Here is a 19,367-nt window from a genome sequence, read left to right on the forward strand (position 1 = left end):
AGGGCATTCCTAACATCCCTATATTTCTCACTTAGAGAGTTTAACAGGCCAACAACTTGTTGCTGATGAGAAAGCTCTTCATCACAATTGGCTAGATCTTGAGTTAATTTTGTATATTAGTCAATATTATCTTCTAGGCTGCTAGAAGGGTCAAACCTAAAGTTATAGAACTGTCTTAGGAGGTAGCACTTATTAGGTATAGTTTTGGTTAAGTATAGACTTTCCAGTTTTGTCCATAATGCCTCAGCTGTAGTAGTTTCATCTACCTTTCTAATTACATTATCAGATAAGTGGAGAAAAATGGTGCTCCAGGTAATCTCAGTTAATTCTTGTCCCCTATAGGCACTAATCTCAGCAGCCCAGGTGCTATCAAGGGCACCAGCACATTTCTGTTGTACTAACAGAGTTCTCATTTTCTGGCGCCAGAGACTAAAGTCTCTAGTACCATTCCAAGTTTCAACATCAAATTTTTGAGAAGTTGACATATTGACAAATTATTTACAAAATTATAGCAATGCAGCACACAGAGTATTGCAGTCTCAAATTTCAGGATTTTAACAACAAGAATTTGATTATCAGGAATGCTATCAGATATATATATGAGAGTTTAGCATAAAAAATTTATGCAGAGACCAGTAACTAATGACAGGCATAATATGCACTATTTAACAGCCTAAGAAGTGGGAATCCTTGATTCCACTATTCCCTCAGATTCCTAGATCCTCTTAAGGGATCTGGACAAAGGAAAGTAATGGTAGATTACTTACCTTAATAACTGGTTCCAATTAATTTGGGGGCACAATAACAGAATGTGAGTGAGATTTTAGAAAAATAACAGATTCTGAAATGTTAATTTCAGAATAAAGACACCAATTAGAAGGTACCAAGAATTGAATCAGAATATCAAACCATGCACAAGAACCCTCCGAGTTATTGTGATTCAATATGAACTCAACAATGTATCAGAAAACTCAGTGTGAACTCAGGGTGAGTCACCTCAACTCGCCAAACTCAGTACGAGTTGTACCATTTTAATAGAACTCAACGGAAAAACAGTAGATTAAACGAGTCAATACCAAAATAGAGGATATTGTAATAGAAATTTCAAAGAAATAACAGTTCACTACCGGATCTTGTGAGATCCACAAATTTATTTGAGATAAGTCAGTTAAAAACAAACCGAGAGAAAAGTAAAACTCACAATAGGTTTTCAAACAATTTTCCTTTAAAGAAAAGAAAAAGACATATGCAAGAACTTTAGATCTTACAGATCCATTAAAAAAAAAAATTCAAATGACACGCAATCAATAATTTTTTTTTTTTTTAGAAATAAAGCTCTGATACCACTTGGTCCCAGAGATATATTCTTTTGTATTCTTGAACTTTGTTACAGAAAAATAAATCAAAAAACACAAGATATGTTTTTTGCTCCAAAATAGAGTTCGGATGTTCAATCTTGCGACCTAATCACCCATTAAATCAATACAAAATGTTCGAAGAAATCAAAAATTTCTTCGTGTTTTTCTCTAGCCTCTTTCTCACAAAGTTTCCTCTCAAAGATCACTTCAACACTACAATCCTTACACAAAGGAAAGAAATCACACAGATTCAAAGTTACATTTTCAGAGAGATGGAAGAACACAAACAGATTCTCACACACAGAGAAAGAAAGAAAATTCTGACAAATTCAACGCCAAAAGACTAAGGACCAAGTAAATATCAATTCAGTTGAACAGTCTCTATCCAAAGGGTGGGAGTGTGCCACGTGTACGGCACACACCCATCCATAAGAGGCACCAAAAAACGCAAGAATGTTAAAAAAAAGTTTGGGCCTCCAACAATTTTAAGTAATAAGGCCCAATAAAGAAATAGTGAGGTAGCCCATACTTTAACAATTTCATTGTTAGAAGTGAAGTTAGGCGCCTACACATAGGGTAAGAACAATAAGGTGTTCGTGCAGTCTTAGTGCGAATTTTCTGTTTGACACCCTTATAATCAAATTAATGATTTCAAATTATGAGTACGTCAAAAATGAATCTTACACCCAAGCTAGAAATGTTTTCGCTTAGCAAGACCTTATTTTTCATCATCATCATCAATTTTTGACTTCAATATTAACATAGAAATTACTTTAACAACTTGTCAATAAGGTCTATCTTACCCTGATTTAATTAAGATTAGGTATCTACATAATTCTAGTAATAGGTTGATCATATAGGTGTTGATACCATGGCCTTTTAAAATGCCAAGCTAAATTCTTTAGGCGAGATGAAAATCATGTAGTCTAAGATTCTATTCTTCGCTCTTTTTGTTACTCATTTTCCCTATAAATCAAACACAACATAAAGGATTAGCTTTAATAGAAAGGAGAAGTTCTGAAAATTATCTTTTATTGTATGGTCCTAAAATCCTAAGGGCCCGCGGCATAGGTAACTGGAAGACTCAGCGCATTCTAATCAAGGATAAAAAGCACCTTTTAGGGATATGGAATGTCAACATTAGGGTTTATTATTTGGTCTACCAGCCAGAAGCTGTTGTTAATCAGTGTGGGGCAGATTCATTGGCTGGTAACAGGTTAGGGTGCTTCGACTTGTCTGTGAAAGGTCATACAGATTGCATTCGTTTCTTGAGATTTTTCAATGTTCCGCTTATAGTTTTGGGTGTTTGAGGCTATACAAAAAGGAACGTTGCTCGTTGCTGGTGCTATGAGGTTTCTCTCACGTGTGTGCTGTCCATGCGTTTTATTGTGTTTGAGTGCATGCATGCCTTTTTTGTATTTTGTTTCTTCTTTTCCTCATGCTTACATATATAACATTTGACATTCTATTATCCATGTTTGCAGAGTCGACCCTAAGATTTTGGGTGCCCTGTGCGAGATTTTAAATGGATGCCCCCTTCAAGTAACTAATAATATTATTTCTTTGCAAAAATATGATATTTAATTTTATTTTATTTTACATACATGAACAAGAAAACATAAATAAAGCTCAAAAGTATTTCTCGAACTTCATCAAAATTCATATGTCATCAATAAAGAATCATTTAAGCCACTAGCCTCTTCGTGCAATTCCATATACAAACCTTGAAAAAATATATATATCAAGCCAAGTGTAAAATTTGAAATGCAACAAATCATGTAAAAATATTTGTTATCGCATTTTTAGAAGCAAATGTCACTATTTAAACTTTCGTAATCAATATTTTCTAAAAAGTCTTGCTCAATAGATATCAAAGCTAATATATTCAATTATTCTTGTAACATGGTTGATCGCCAATAAGATTTTAAAATTTTCAATTTTGAAAAGCTTCTTTCAGCAGATGCCACAGTAATAGGAATTGTCAATAATATTCTATAAGCAATACATGTATTCGGAAAGCAATCCAATCTTTTCAAATAAGTCAATATATCAAAAGTCGTCTTTATTTCTTTTGGTAAAAGATTTAGCAAAACTTTTAACTCTTGAAATAAATCTTCACCATCAAGATCGCAAAAGTTTATATGTCTTAAAAACAATATCAAGATAATCTCAACATGTTTTCAAATTAACATCATCCAATGAGTTTAACTTGTCTAAAGAAAAGAGAGATTTTTTGGAGTTAGATCAAAGATGATTAAAGAAAAAGAAGATTTCTCCAAAAAGACGGTTGGCTTCTTTTTTCTCCGCCTCAATTATCTTTGAGGCAATTGGATAAGATGATTAGTTTCTTTAATTCTTTTCTCCAAAAAGACTATTAAAAAAGGCGGTTGCTCAATTTTTCTTTATTCTCTCAATTATGTGGTCGGCATGATCTCTTTTCGATTTTTCCATTTTCCCTCACATTATTTACTGTAGGAATACTATTTAAAAATATTATGCTCAAGGAAATTATAATTAGTTAGTCACATTATTCTTAATTTTAATATCTTATGCATAATAATAAAAATTTTATATTTTAAAATTAATATAAATATTTAATTATAAGTAAATATACAAATATAAAAAAAAAAATTGGTGCCCCTTTAATTTTTAGGCCCTGTGCGGTCGCTCAATTTGTGCACCCTCAGGGCCGCCTTTGCATGTTTATTTTGGGATATGCATTGATACATGATTCTTTGCTTTATACAGACAACGGTTACAGTTCATGTGAAACCTAATAATAATTTGCCTTGTGTAGATAATGATATGTTGTGTATCTAAAAATTCTTAACTGAATGTTGCATGCCCGCATATATATTATTTTGAGTTCATGTTTTATGTGTAATCTATGGAGAGATTACTTTTGGATGATTCATATCATTATGCACATAAAATATTTGTGTACTTGTAAACAATAAAGATACATCGAATAGGTTGAGATTACAGATCTTTCATAAGGCTTGATGATGAGACAATGTTTGATCTCGTAATGTACATGATAGTTTGTCTTGATGAAGAATCAAGATAAGATTAATTGTAATGAACACCAGCCATGCAATAGACATAGTTTAGTAGCTATATCAAGATCTTGATTACTTTTGCAAGGATCAGGAGTGAAACAATTAAAATCATGAAAATGAAAGATTAGTTATTGCATTTCACCATGAAATCCAGTCATTTGTAAGAATTTTTTACGAGTTCAATTTTTATATTTTTGTTAAGATATTTAAGTGTATAGTAATCACATTTAATTTCTTTGTACAATTTTATCACTTGACACCCTATGAATCAAAATCCATAACTTGTGCTCAAGGAACAATTTATTTCGCCCCGCACAACATTAGTTTTATTCTTATGTAATATTCGACTTCAAAATATTAAAATGAAAAATGACTTAGATTTGTGTATCTTACATTTGCTGTCTCGGTAAATGGTGCCTTGAAAATCTCAACTCCCGCTGCCACCATTGAAAGCCCGCCGCAGATAGCGAAGAAAAGTGTATTCTAACAGTGAGGTTCATAAAGCTAAGGATTCTTACGTAATTGTCCCTCTAGCACCTATTGCACCCACAGGATGTCTAATCACCCACAGTTTTTGGCATACCAACCTCGCCCCGCCTGTTAACAATATTTCCAGTGGGCCCATCACGAATTTCTTATTTTCTCTACAACCAGGTGGGAAAGTGAGCTTCGGTTCTATAACTAGTGGTGCCACCAACGAAAGTCTGTGTAGAAGATGGCCACAAGAAGAACCTCAATAGCTTGAGGTATGAAAAGTGTTACACAATTTCGACAATTTATAGCTGGTCCAGGGACAGGAAATCGTGACCAAACATCATGTTAGAACTTTAGGTCACCTTGATTTTGTTGCATTTGGTTAAATCTGTGTGCATGATCCTTAATGGTCTAACCTAACAAAAATATAAGGAACGAAACAAATTACTACTATAAATTAATGATTGCTTATAGCATTTCACAGCGTAATACAGTCAATTTTAAGGATATTTTATTCGATCAATATATATACACATTACGATAATATAAATAGAGTGACTCTACAAAAATTTAAAAATTTCTCTTTCTTTCTTTTGATTTTTGATTTTCACACATGCAACTAAATTCTCTCTTTCTCTCTCATATCTGGTGATTTTCACACACAATTGTTTTTTTCCTCTCTTTCTCTCGGTTTTATTTATTTTAATTTGGAGTTAATGAAATGCACGTAAGTTATCCTTTTTGAGTCATAGATTGAATACATTGGAGATGAAATTTGAACTTAAACGTCTATAAAATACACATATATGCCACCTAAACTAGAAGCCTTTTAATTTAATTTCCATGTGGATGGCAACAATTGATGACAATCATGGAGGGCAAGCTAACAAGGATCCATTGCATGTTCCGGAGTGCTGCGAATCAATTAGAAAAGAAGATATCAAACCAATTAGAAAATGGAAGGAATATGAAATATGCACGGGATGTACAAAAAGGAATATAACTTTCAACTCTGTTGTCGAATTTTCGTCCATGAGTACAATCCGAAAACGTCTTTTGATTATGCACAAGTTTGTCGGTTGACTAAGTCAAGCTTTTGGGGTCAAATTTGGTTGTTTAGGGGTCCATCTTTGCATTTTTTTTGTTATGAATTAGTTTAAGGGAATCTTCGTTATTTGTAGTATTATAGCTTTATTCAGATTCATTTTGTAGTTTTGTAGTTTTTTTGTATTTCTCTTTAGAATTAGAGTTTTGTTTTGTATTAGGAGTTTATTTTATGCCAATAAAAGGCTCATTCATTGTACAATAAAGACGTTAATTTTCTTGAGAATTAATCATAATGTGAAATTTTCCACCTTCTATCTTGTTCTTAATTGAACAGAATTTATCAAATATTTTCAATAATTGTGGCATTCAAACTATCCGAACTTATCAAAAATTCATTCTATTTTTGGCGTTTAATAATTCAAATAAGGTTTGTAAGTTTTGTGATCACGAGGTCAAGATATTGTTTGTGATTGTCTTGGCGTTCTTTGGTTTAATAATCTATCAGGTCAAGCTTTCAAACAATCTGGGTGAGGTTCTTGAGTCTTGTGATTTCGGGATCAACATATTGTCGGTGATTGTGTTTGTTCTTTAGTTCAATATATTTTAGTCAAACTCTAAACATTGATTTCTTAGCTTTCTTGGGTTCGATTCAATGTCTTGTAGGTTTCGTAGCTACTATTGTCACGTGGCTTCGTATCAGTTGCTAAGTAAGAGAAGGGCTAAATTTAATTTCACCGAGAAGAACCCACAAAAATGAAAGATACGAAATGGAAATAAACGTGATCAAGAGAATAGATGTAAGGGAAGGGTTAGGCTTTGGGGGAAGAAGATTGCCTATGTGGTGGGTGTGGGGGGGTCCCGAGGAGTCTAATTAATGATAACTTGCATTGCAATCCCTAACGTTTTGGGCTTGTGATATTCATTTCTTTGCTCTCAAATTTTAGAATATTGTAACCATTACCCCAATTTTTATTTTGTTTTAAATTTTGGTTACAATCTCTATTTCTTGATAGTGGTTTACGATGTTTCAATTTGTGCACGTGATCTTTAAAGGATTTAATCTAACCAAGCAAAAATGGAATGAAAAAATTACTACTATAAAAATGAAAGATTCATTAGCATTTCACCCAGCCAATTTTGTAGGATTTTTTAGGAGATTCATCTTTAAACATATAGCAATAAAACAGTGGCATTGAAAAGATATTTAATAGTATAATAATCCTGTAAGATTTCATAGTTAATAGTAAAGTGCGTGAAAAAATGGAGTATTCGCGCAACTTTCGTGCAAATTTTCCTTTTGACCTCTATAGTTTCAGAATTCATATATTCTAAAACCAGAACTATGGTGAAGTTGAATCTGGCTCTCAAACAACCATTCAGGTGGGTAGAGCACTTATGCTTGTCTGTGAAAGGTCATGGAGATTGCCTATTTTTCTTGAGATCTTTCAATTCTCCGCTAATGGTTTTGGCCTGTGAAGGCTATACAATAAGGAATGTTGCTCGTTGCTGGTGCTATGAGGTCTCTGCCTCTTGCGCTTGCTTTCCTTGCATTGAATCCGTGTATGGCAACATGCGTGCCTCGGTGCATTTTGTTTCTTCTTTTCCTCATGATTACAGATATAAAATTTGAAGTTCCATCATCCATGTTGGTTTTTGGAAACACATTGATGTATGATTCGGTGCTTAATTGTAGATGACAGTTGCACTTGTGCAAAATCGAAAGACATTTCTAAATTGTACTCATGGACGAAAATTCGATAATCGAGTTGAAATTTCTACGTATTTTTGTACATTCTATGCATTTTCGCACATACTTCGTATTCCTTCCATTTTCTAATTGGTTTGGAATCTTCTCTTCTATTTCGTATCACTCCAAAACATGCAATAGATCCTTTTTAGCTTGCCCTCCATAATTCTTATCAAACAATGAAATACCTTCGAGATGCTCTTTCATTATACAATACGTCTAAACATTAAACCCAAATATTTATTCAATCTAAACTAACAAAACATAAAATTTTACGTGACTAAATAATGTATATGTTCACATTGTAAAAATGCCACTATTTACTTGAAAAGTAAGTTTTGTTAGTTACGAGGCATGTATAAACTTAAAAATCAGGGTTATGATCATTAAAGAAATCAAAATCAACAATTTTGAACGAATCTACAGCAAGGGTTTCAAAACTTAGCGGATATAACATCCCAAGATAAATACCAGAGGTATAAGAATGCTGGATGTCGATGATGATGCATTTGTAGTAGCTAAGAATGAGGGTTGTACGGTGCGTCAACAACTCTACTCTGTAATACACAAAGAATTCCGTAGATGATCTACATTCGTATTTAGACGGAATGTGGCGAAACTATTGCTCTTGATATTGGCATGTAATATGTGAAGTATTTTGTAATTTACATTGGCAAAATAATTTTGAAAAATGACTGTCTGGATTTATTTGTAAAATTTACTAAATATTAGCTCATATTTATTTAAATTTTATAAAGTATAGTAGTAGTAAATAGTATGATTCCTTCGTACAGTAAGAATTTATTTGTACGAGTGGAGAGGTCAATTTTACCTACCAGAAAAGAATTCTAGAAGAGACCAACATGAAAATATGAAATCTATTGGAGCTATTGTAATTAGTTAAATTTATTAAACACTGTAATTTGACGCTTTCAGACACGTATACCTAATCTGTTGTACTTATCAGTAAAGATTCGGCAAAAACATAGGCGGTTGAAGACATACAACTATGTTCTTCAGTGGATCATATCCGCCCAAAAAGTAAATCCTAATAACTTAATGCAAAAAAAAAAAAAAAAAAAAAAAAAAAGTTTTTTTTTTTTTTTTTTTTGGTATAAAAAAAAAAAAAAAAAAAAAAAAAAAAAAAAAATAGGTTCTTGTTTTCTTCTATGGTGCTATACACAAAAACTTAGCTTTTAAGTGAAAGTAAAAGTTCTATTTACCTTCCACGCTACAACAAGGCTAAAGTACTACAAATCTGAAGTGCGTGTTTTGCATAAAATATAGATTTTTATAACCATTTTTTTAGAACTATCCAATTCTATCTAAGCTAAGCTATCAAATATGCCATAAAAGTTGTCTTCATTTGAGGACGAGCATGTTGCTTCATTGTCTTCCATGTTCATAACTTATAACCAATTCCTTAGTGACCTAAAAATTGTCCTTGGCTTGGCAGATGGCGCCCAAGGCTTCTTCATCCCTATCTTGTTAGGTCTAAAAGTGTAATTGGCAATTCTGTGGACAAAACGGACTAAATGGTATAACTGTAAAAGTCAGGGACTTAATTGAACATTGGTGTAAAAGTCAAGGACTTAGGGTGCAATTTGTATAGATGAGGTAAATTAGTGTTCGAGTTGTTGAAGGAGCCCAGGATGTCCAAGAAGATCACACAAGATCATCGAAATGCAATTGGAAGTTTAAAGGATATCAAAGAGCTGCACAAAATATGTTCCGGATTTTCAGTTATAACTTACAACGCACTTTTCACATAGTACACGTTGGAATTTCGACAAGGCTATTTCAAGAAGAATTGTATCCCTTTGAGTTATCTTTCCAACGCAACTTGAATCACCTCAATCGGACATCAAAAGAGAACGTTATGATGAAAATACTGACGACTACTCACTATCATTCGCTTCTCGCTGGCATTTCGCTGGAGCGGAAAAAATAGAATACCTCTCGCTCAATTCTCGCTGGCTCTCGCTCGAGCGATACTCTTATGTGGCAAAAACCATATTTTGCATTTTTGAAGTATTTTACTCTACCCATACCACCTAGACACCTTCAAATATAAATACTCAAACCCTAGGACAAAATTGAAGAGGTTGCTACATTATTCTTTCATTGCAAAAGATATTCATAACATCTTTGAAGAGATCCAAGGTGCAATTAATTGGAGATTTCATCTACATCAATCTTGTGATCCAGAAACCATTGTTTTGGGTAAAAACATTGAATTTACATAACTCAAAACACCTTACTTCCTTAATCTATTGAGGAAGAGACTCTCTCAATGGAGGATTGAGAGAGGTGGATTGAGGCGCAGTTACAAGCACAATAACGGATGGTTCTTGGTGTTCCACTTGGTGATACAATCAGCTAAGGACCAGGAGGTTGTAGTGGATAGTAGATTGGGCTGCAGGAGGTAGATCAGGAAGTCTAGTAAGAGGCTAGAAGTGTCTACAGCAGTAGATCGTGAGACTAGAACAGCGGATCTGATTGGGTACGGAGTTTGGTCTAACTTGTACTTGCTGAATTGGTATAGTGGAGGTAACTAGTTTGGTCCCGGAATTTTACCCACATTGGAGTTTCTCCGTTTATACAAATTGCGGCATTCGAACATATTTACTGTTTTGCATAATATACAAATTGTAGCATTCGAACATAGGTTAATTGACTTGTATGATTAATCACCTAGACAACTAATTAAAGTGACTTTTTGCTTTAGTTAGATTAATTTCGCACGTAAGGTCAAATTGGTTAAAATGAAATCTAGAACGTAAACTTGGTAACGCATAAAATTTGAACTTGATACTGTATCATGTTAGTCGAACTTTCTAGTATATCTAAGCGTTCTAGGTCCAATTTTTTTCATAGCTGATTCAAGAATATTCAATGACTGCTGGATCTCCTTAGTTGAAGTGCGAAGGAATGGATTGCACAACTTCTCTTGCTTTAACGTCGTTGGGATCTAAGGCAAGTCAATGAATTATTATTATTATTATTATTATTATTATTATTATTATTATTAACAAATAAGTTTACCCAAAAGCGAGGGGATACTATTACCCTAAAAGAATGAAAAAACAAAAACGTTACATATAATTTTAATTTGTAACCTATAAGTTTGTGTGGCAATCATGATGAGGAGCTCCATATTTCATGTGGTTTATTTTATCAAACTAGGGATGTATATTCATATCAAGGATGAGAAGCCAAACGTGGCTGTGTAAATTAGCAATCATGAAACATTTTATGAAGCTTGAGGTGATAAATGTGCAGACATTTTCATCACAGGAGCAACAGTACGGTTCATACTTGCAGGAAATATTTCACCAATAAACATCGAGAAAGTTGAAGAGCTATAGAAAATACCGTTGGCAGCCCCTAGTTTCGTAGATGTGCTACGTGGGCAGCATAAGATTGTAGTTCTTCATTACCCAGTTCTATAGATAGTGCAAACTTTGAATTACTCTGAGCAAAATTGCAATGCATTTAGCCTTCATGAAGCCTTCAGCTTGACGATTAAATAAATAAAAGAAAAAGAAAAACATTGAAATTTCAACCTTGCTTACCAATGTATAGTCATGACCACAATATATTTTTGTATCCTCTAGCAGCAATTTAATCTTACTCAGGGAAGAAAACATCTGGTACAAAAAATGCATTACCATCATGACCTTCAGATCAAATCCTTTTCTTGGAGTTCTCTTTTTATTTTATTTTTTCATGGTGTGGGTGCTAACCACTGAGTATATCTTCTTCACAAACTTTTGAGTTCGTAAAAGAAATAACATCAGCATACTAGATATCCTAATCACCTGCTCAGGAGTTCCATTCAAGAGCTTGCCATATGACAAGCTGAACAAATTGTTGGAATATAGTGATGTTAATGAAATCGAATTATCACATGCCGTATGTGTAGTTTAAACACCAATTTTAAGCATACCATATATGAATATACCGTATATAGCGTTTACTGTATTTGCAGGTAGCTTACCGTATTTGCAGTCTACCGTATTTGCAAGCAACTTACCATATTTGCAACTTATTGTATATGCTGCCAACTGTATTTACAGAAAGCTCACCGTATATGGCAGCTCACTATATTTGACAGCGAAGCTCGCCGTATTTGCACAGAATTTGCATAAAATGTTTTTATTCATACACTAACTCAAATAACACAAATTTTTGTATTTACAAATAGAAATACCGTATATATGAAATCTATTTTCACACATATAACGAGTTAGAAAAGAAACAATTTATTTTATTTATCTATTTCTAACATAAATTTAACAAACAATATATGAGTCAAGCATGTTGCAAACGTGTAAATCGCTAAAAAAAAATCTGCAAGAATAAAATGCAAACTAAATAAATAGCAGATAAATTTTCAACCCGAGGTCTGTGCGAACACAGTTTCCTTAAAATAGATTCGCCCCCTCATCGTAAGTGCTTGAGATTTAATCTGAGCGTCTGTTTCCCAGGATATAACGGCAAAACCAGTAGAATTTGATCACTGGAGAAACTACTCCGATGAACTAGTACAGTGTTTGAACAATATCACAACGACCTAACTGGACAGATATGCGTATGTAAGAAATCAAGACTTTATTGAACAAAGACACAGACAGAAAATGCAAGGGACGTTTTTTCTGAACAATGAGGAAGAAAACGTTTTTCTTTTTCTCTGTGTAAATTGCTGGAAACTTGAGATCTAATATAGCGTAAATCTGTCATTAATTCTATGGCAATTAATATTGGAGTCACTTCAATTTCTTGGAGTTTTGGAAGTTCAAAAACTCAAAAGTTAGGTTGAGAAAGCAAGAAAAATTCTCAAAACGTGGGTTCTCCAAACGAGCCAATTTTTGCTTCGTTCGATCCGACATTCGTGTACGCAGGTCGTGTCTTCACACAAGTTCAAGGTCCGAAAGCTATTTCGATCCGAACTTTGCACCCCCCTATGCGTGCATATGGAGAGAGCCTCTATACTACATATGATTACACCCTTTCAATGTGCAACCATATCTAATGTGGTTCTTACTTTCTTCCTTTTTCCTATGTGGGACAAAAGCTATTTTCACACATAAAACTATCTTCCAATTGTCAACTTTGAGCTCCAATTTCTCATTCGCCCGAGTTTCATTTTGGGTAAGTAAATATATGATTTTGATACTCTTACGGAAGAAAACACGAATCAACTTTGATCTTCCAAATTAGACCAACGGGTCCCATCGAAAATCTTGTCAAAAGTGAGTCATTTACTCATTTTTTCCAACAATCTCCCACATGAATGAAAATTGGGAGAGACATGAGACCGTGAGACACGAGACTTGGTGATCGTGAGACACAAGACCAGGTGATAAAGTTCAACGGTTGAAACATGCATAGGATATGTAGGTATCACCCTTTGAACCTTCCCTTATGAAAGCATATTTACTTTACTAGCTGATCAGTAGACATGTTGTCCTTGAACTGTTTTTCCATTTATGTAAACGATGATATACTCCACACAGGATTCTTCCTAACATAATTCAATTTTCATTATTATGATCATTTTGGCTATGAACATATGCCTGGTTCTGTGAGAGTTCTTAAGAATTGAGCCCCACACAATTCTCTTAGAAGTAGCCCCACTTTTCTCTCACATAGGTGATTTCTTATTACAAGTAACCCGTATTACTTAGCTCGATTTTTTATGCACAAGAATCATTAAAAGCCTATTGATTATCCTTCATCCTTACAGGCATCACTGTTACATCATAGGAATGGACAGGAGGAAACACCCCCCACAGTGATTTTATTAAGCCTTTACAATTAAGTTGTCCCTTTGAACCTAGATCATGGGATCTCCAGTCAACTAGGTTTTCATTCCTTTGTAATGACTTATTCATTCAATGGCTTAAGTCAAAAACTCATTTTCCACTTATGTATATACCTTGGCCAAAGATTTTGTTATTGACTTAATTGAACGAAATGCAGATCACAATCTTTCACTATCTAAGAGTGACGAATCCTCTATTGGTCATTCACATCCTTCATATGGTTCTTGACATACCCGAACGATGTCGTATTAGCGACCCTTGACAGAGCAATATCCAACACCGTCAAAGCATGACTGTCCTCATACAAGGCACTATGACATCAAGTCACAGGACCAATTCCACTACTGAACGTTAGAGATTAACCACTGACACTCAGATAGTTATCCATGTGGAATCTTTTAGTGGGTCTCCAATGTTTTGTTTTATAATAAAACATTCACGTGTTCATTTAAGTGTCACCACACTTTAGCTTGTGAGATCAGCTACTTACTTCACAAGTAAGAAATGCCACACGTGATAGTCTATCCGTAATAACGATATCCGTATTTCGTTATTACTTACGACCACGGATTATTCAAGATCCAATCATACATAATTTGTATCTAACAATCACAACTCCTTGTAATTAACAAATCACTTAAACTTGGATCTTCGGACTCTATTATTTAATATTATTTATCACAAAATTAATTTAAATAAATAATAGATCTTGCCAAAATTAAATGCATTAAACATATTAAAAGTATTTACAACCTAAATCGATTGGATTTAGGGCATAACACTTATAAGGTTGACTATGAGTTATTTCTAAAAAATGCAACAAAATCAAATGCTTATGTAAAACATAATGCGATGGGCCCAAATTATTTACTTTGTACTTAATCAAAATGAGTTATAATATTCAACATGTCGTGAGGCTCTCATTCCGAAATCATTAGGCTCTTCCAGCTAAAAAGAATCAATTTTCACCTGTAGGAAAATTACGGGAAAATATATTAGTTGATAACTCAGTGAGTGGAGAAGTTCAAAAATAATTATACTTTTTCATTTTTTCATTTTTATCGAAAATCGATTTCATTTCATTGATAACTCACAAGATAACACCATATAATTATAGCCAAAACGTGAAACGTTCACATAACGTGGTAAAATATCATCTCAAGTCATGATATAAACATAAGCTGGTAATCATGTTATAATCTCATCACATCAAATGTACTAAAAATCTACCAAAAATGTACTTTCTGACTAAAATCTGTAATCCGCCCTTGGGCTAAGAACTCATGCCACGGGCCTTTGGCCCGTCCGTGAACGAAAGTGGGTCTCAAGACCTCTTATAATCAATTCTAAAATACGGCCAAGGCCCTTCAGTGAACTATATATACACGATCACGACCCCTTCATCCCCACTCGACCCCTCAGTATAGTATAGAACATGGCCAAGACCCCTCTGTGAACTAGAAGAAGTACATAATCACGGGTACTTTTCTGATCGATCTCAATATCACGTATCACATACCAAGCAAATCTCAATATCACATGTTTCATATACCAAGTCACAAATGTACAATAAATAATCATTGAAATTCCACATGTATCATAATAAAAGATATATCCATAATAATCATGTAATTCAAACACATAATTGAATATAATTGCACATACTTTAACAATATACTTAATTTATGAATATTTTAGAAATATTTATATTTTTTCACTTACAGTACTATGTTCGCAAAATCAATCCGGTTGGTAAGCTATTCTGATGTCAGTATCGTCACCTGAAATGCGATATAATTTTTAAATAAACAATTAATTATTTTAAATAATTTCAATAATTAAATAGGCGATACCCAAACTTAATAATTTCACATTTAAGCAATTTCTACAATCTCTTTAATCACTAAAACTAGTTTTTCTTTCACTTTACTCAATTTCATAGTTTATTATATTTAACCCCTTCAATAAAATTGAATTTAGTCTAAAAATCTAACAATTATAAAATTAAACATAACCTTTCAATAAATAACTTTTTACTTACCTTTCAAAATTAAGGAATTCAAGTCTAATAATATAACCCATTTAATTCCTAACACGTTGGCGAATTTTCAATTTTTTTTTCATTTTTCTTTTTTCATTTTTCTTTCTTCCTCTTTTTTCCTTTTTTTTTTTTTCCTTTTCTCTTCTCTCTCTTTTTCTTTCTCTCTGGTTTGTTTCCTTCGTGTGAGTAGTGTGTGTTTGTTTTTAATTTGATTTTGGGTGGAATTCCACCGCCTCACTCTTTTTTCTTTTTCTTTTATATATATATATATATATATATATATATTAATTACAGTTAATATGTGTACAAAGGCATACACGTGCATGCATTTATGTCTATATATATATATATATATATATATACAGTTAATATGTGTACAAAGGCATACACGTGCATGCATTTATGTCTATATATATATATATATATATATATACAGTTAATATGTGTACAAAGGCATACACGTGCATGCATTTATGTCTATATATATATATATATATATATATACAGTTAATATGTGTACAAAGGCATACACGTGCATGCATTTATGTCTAGGTTCACATATGCAGAAGGGCGAGATGCTACAAAATGTAAAGTTATCATACCTTTGCACCATACTTTCCTTTTAATTCCGTGTTGCCATCGGTGCAATCATAATGATGATGAGGGTTCAGTATGTAATTCAAATTCCATTTTATACGGTCAAACACATCTGTAATATGTGCAGCTTCAGAAGGATCAACCACTCCAACTGTTCCAGTATCCTCGTCATGTACTATATATGCATAGTTGTCTCTAAGGCATGGTACCTACAGTAAAGAAGAAGACAATAAGAATAATTGTACAAGTTTATCTACCTAAGCATGCACATGTCTTTCATGACAGTATACAATATACATGACAAGAAGCCTTATGGTGCTGCCAAAGAGAAGAAACAGATATGCCTCCCCATCTGTTGCAGAGAATTATGCTCAGCATGATAAAGCATCTCCATGACAAGTCAATCCCTCAGTTAAAGTTCCATTCAAACTACACTAAAAAAATGCCATTCAAATAGCCTTTCTCCATTAATTGTGCCTTATGGTGCACAGTATCATGTCCATAAGTTCAAATTTTCCGCAGCATTTGGGCTTTACAATTCTAAATCTTAAAAGGTCAACCGTAGAGCTGTTGGAGGAAAGATGGGTTTATTAACTTGGATTGGCTAAGGATTTTAAGAGGACCACACTAATAGGAAGAAGGAAGTGAAAAAAGGAAACTTGTATTTCTCAAATTCAAGACTTTACACACTTTTTGGCTTATTACAAAATGGAGGGCACTACCCCTTTATATAATGTTTACAAGAAGATTCTAGTCCACACATTTTCTAAAGACACCTAGACCACACATCAAGATATTTTCCTAGAATTCTCTAGATATTCTTTATAAAATCACATATCTTACTTAGATATTTATATAGATTTTTCTAATAGATATTTATATAGATTTTTCTAGATAATGCTTCTAGAAATGCTATGCATGTTGGGCCTTTTAATTGATTTGGGCCTATAAGCAAAATCCTTAAACCCATATTATTTAGTCCAAAAATCAAGTTTACTACTCAACAAGAGCTCTTATTCATCAGAGTCTTCAACTTCGATAGTTCTTTTCTCTAATCACTCATTTGTTTCTCTTTGTCAACATTTCGCTTACTGTGTTAATGTCATAGAATAGTAATATAAAGTTCCCAAACCAGTAGTTAATATTTTATTAAGCAAACTGCACTGATAATCAAGGTACTACATTTCAACTCCCGCTATTCTAAAATCTGACAGTCCGAAATATGTATCTTAAATCTTCATGTTCACTTATATAAGCATTTAAATGATTTTCTGTAACTAAACTCTAGATATATGAAATAAGAACTTGCAAAAATTATTAAATTGAAACTTCGATAGTTTTGATCAGCTACAAGATTATAACTTCATTCCATTAGCCACGATATTTATTACCCCCATGCCCCTCCCTCAACTCACCATCTAGTTCTCTAAAAAGACAGAAGCATTAAAGTATATTTTCAAATGTTTTTGCAAATTAAAGGTTTCATTTCAAATATGAATGCACTGTTTGTTTTTTTCTTGAGACAAAATTCAAATCATTGTTCACTAGACCATGCGATCTACTTATATAAATTTGATTCTCTAATTCAGTTGACCATGGAATGTATAATATTCCCAAAGAATACTGAAAGAGTGTGTTTCTCAAAACACTTTAAAATTAGTACTATTTTTCACATTTGACTCAGTTGACATATGGGTTGAGGAGGCCCCTACATGGTAGCCCCCAAATGGTCTATTACTCGTGCCACAGATTGTGCTTCTTTTGGATGGCTGAGATTTGTCTAATAAAATGGATGGCTAGGATTAAATCTTGGATATTGGATCCAAAATGACTTGAGAGAGACACTTGGACGGTTGGTTTTTGAAATTCATTTTTCTCTGGTTTTTTGGTTTCTCTCTCTGGAGCCTTCTAAGAGAGATTTCTCATCTCTTTCTTTTCTTTGGTTAAATTCTTTCTGTGTAATTGTGTTTTTACACTTGGCTTTATATAATAGCCTTGCTACAGTAATTTGTGGGTTGTTTTTGTGGTTGTTGATTTCGGTTTGTGTAAACTGGGGAGTTGGGGCTAAGAGTTGTGGAAGGATTTGTGTTTGGTTTCGTAGATTTGTTGATCAATGATCAAAGCTTGTATTTTCTGAGTGGTTTGATGTAACTTTGGTTCTCTTGGACGGTGATTTGCATAGTGGAACGGGTTCAGCTCCTGAGCCCCCCAGATTAGGCCGTGTTTGGCTGAATTGGGTCAACAAATTTCGTTGTTTTGTCTTATTTTTCATTTTATCATTTGAGTACTTTGATTTATAGTTTTCGGTTAGAGTTCTTTATCATCAAGAAATACCCAACAAATACATGTTTATGCAATCAGATATTGCCTAAGGATTACCTCTTCCCATTACCGACATACATGAAAAATCAAGGAAGTACAATTTATTAACTCGAAATTTGCAGTTACTCAAGATTGTTGGAACTTAATATTATGACTCACCAATTCAATGCGCAAACTAGATGACATATTTGGAATGCTGCAACAACACGAAACTCGTCCAAGACATCGACTGACTCCCCTCATGGTCCTGTATGGTATTGCTAACAACCTTATAAACTCATACATAAGGTTCTTTCTTAGGCAAAGCTTTCTCATTTCTGGCCATACACACAGCTCCAACCCCTTCCAAAACAGAATCATAGGGCCTGTTTAGGAGCGATTTTTTGATCCAAAAAATTGATTTTTGACCGTTATTTCACTATTTCAGCCGTCATATTTGACTTCTTCTCTCACAGGTGGACCATACTTTTCTTCTAACGGTCAAAAAATCAATTCTCAAAATCACTCCCAAATAGACTCATAATAAAACAACTGAATGGAATTCAAGGGGAGGGGCGGAAGCGATCTTTACGCCAAAACACAAACTAAAAACTTCGATTTCCCTTAAATTCATGTATCAAGCAAGCACAAGATTAAGGAAATATCAAATTACCCAGAGCATATTCATACAAATATACATTATAAAAATTTATATTAAATATGTAAGAATTATTCGAAGGAAAATTCAACAAACCTTGAACATGATAATTTTATTTCTTATGTTTGAAGATTGAACCTGATAGTTTTGAAATTGCGAACTAAGACAATTAACGAGTACAAGTGCGAAAATCTAACAATAAAAATATATTATTTAAAACTGATGCCCGAAGCAATTAAAAATAAATGGGCGTGACA

The 19,367-nt window shown here is 33.4% G+C and overlaps 1 pseudogene; it reads right to left on the reverse strand.

Annotated features, from left to right (window-relative positions):
* Nucleotides 1-9,116: 9,116 nt before the first annotated feature.
* LOC111397774 lies at nt 9,117-18,833 on the reverse strand (annotated as a pseudogene).
* Between the last annotated feature and the right edge of the window lie 534 nt (nt 18,834-19,367).

The sequence above is a fragment of the Olea europaea genome, chromosome 7 (genome assembly GCF_002742605.1).
Source record: "Olea europaea var. sylvestris chromosome 7, O_europaea_v1, whole genome shotgun sequence".
Taxonomy (NCBI): Eukaryota; Viridiplantae; Streptophyta; class Magnoliopsida; order Lamiales; family Oleaceae; genus Olea; species Olea europaea.